Genomic DNA, 1,754 nt, shown 5'->3' on the forward strand with positions numbered 1-1,754 from the left:
TTTTTTTTTTTTTTTGAGGTGTCATGATTCCCTGATTCTTCATAATTTTTGTGTCCTTGTGTCATTGTCTGTGCATTTGAGAAGAAATCCCTCACTTGTGGCCTTTACAGGTGTTTTTTGATAGAGATATGCCTTCACTAACTCTCTAGCCTGTGATTTGTAAAAGCCAGGCATGTAGAGGATATTGTGGTTTCTGTACATGGCTTGGTTTCTGTCTTTGCTTCAATGCCAAATGGGGCTGCGGGCTGGGCTTCACTGTCCAGTGAGACCACTGGGCTTTGCTATCAGGTGGAGCTTCTGGCTGAGTACTGTGAGGACTTTCAATTAGACCATTCACAGGATGTATTCTCTGGCCAAGCAGTTTCATTATTTAGGATCTGTAGTTGGGCAAGGCTGCAGATTGAGCTCTGAGGTTAGGTAGATTCTCTGCCAGGGACAGAGTCTGCTTTTCAATAAAACCTGTCTAATTGAGGATTGTCTCCCTGTGAGGGTGGAGCTTTGAAGTGGACTTTAGGACGAGTTGAGTGTTTGACCTCCATGATCAAGCAGATCTAGCCCCTAAATTCCAAAATACACAATGGTGACAGGCTCCCTGCTTGGGCAGAATCACTGGGTGGGTTTTTGGGCAGAGTGAAGCTGCTGCAGACCACTTGAGTACATCAGGCTTGTTTCCAAACATTGGGGTTTTCAAAAAGATGTTCTAGTCTGTAGATATTTGCTAAGTAAACTTTCTATGACAGGAAGTAGAGCCTGACTTTTTATACTGCCTTATTGCTGACGTCACTCCTCTTTAGATATTTTATGGGTGGGGAATTTCTATTTCTCATCAACATGCAGTAATAGGGACTAGTTTGCCCCTCCCACCTGAAGCATCCATAAAAATCAGAAAATATTTGAAACAACTGCTGTCCAGACACTAGACACATAATGACTTCATAGATTCTGAAATTATGAAGAATCTCAGGGATCAAGTAACAAAGTATAGTGATCCCTGGGAGATGCTGAACAAATAAGCAACCCTTATGATTGCCCCAAATTATATTTTTTAAAAGAGTTTCTAGCCTGTGGCAAAGTGTAGTAAAAAGGAGATGGATTTCTGCAGACTCCCATAGATGAAGAGATAAAGTTGAGAATCCAGGGAGTTTAAGGTGGCTATAATTCACGAACTGTAACACCAAAGAGGAAAGAACTGCATACGAGGAACCCCAGAGACCTACAGAGGGTTCCCACTCAAGTATTCAGGTGAAGGCTGATCAGCAATTGCACATGAGGAACTACCCAAGGCTCGAGAAAAAAAAATCACCCAAAAGGATTAAAGGTAGCAGTATCTGTCACTCACAGAGGGCTATGAATAGTGCCTGTTCCCACCAACAAGATTGGAAAATCTCATAATGCATGAGGTACTCATAAGGATCTTGCCTCAGTAGTGGGTAATAATTAACTTGAGGCTACACTTTGGTTCTGTCTAACACATCTGAAAAGGAAGACCCAAAGGGGTCAAACTGTTTTTAAGTAACTTAATTTTTTCCCATAACAACAATGTAAAATTCAAATTATCTTTCATCTAAAGAAATCAAAAATTCATGGAAATGCTTACATATGTTCAGCAATGAGTACACAAATCAATTACACAAAACTCATGCTTTCTACTTTTGTCACTAAACACTATACTATAATGATTTATCCCTGTTACTACCTTATATCAATTCTGTGCTTCTAACTGTTGCATAATACTTCCTAGTGCTCATCTACCA

This window comes from Galeopterus variegatus, unplaced genomic scaffold (genome assembly GCF_000696425.1).
Source record: "Galeopterus variegatus unplaced genomic scaffold, G_variegatus-3.0.2 Scaffold12661, whole genome shotgun sequence".
Lineage (NCBI taxonomy): Eukaryota > Metazoa > Chordata > Mammalia > Dermoptera > Cynocephalidae > Galeopterus > Galeopterus variegatus.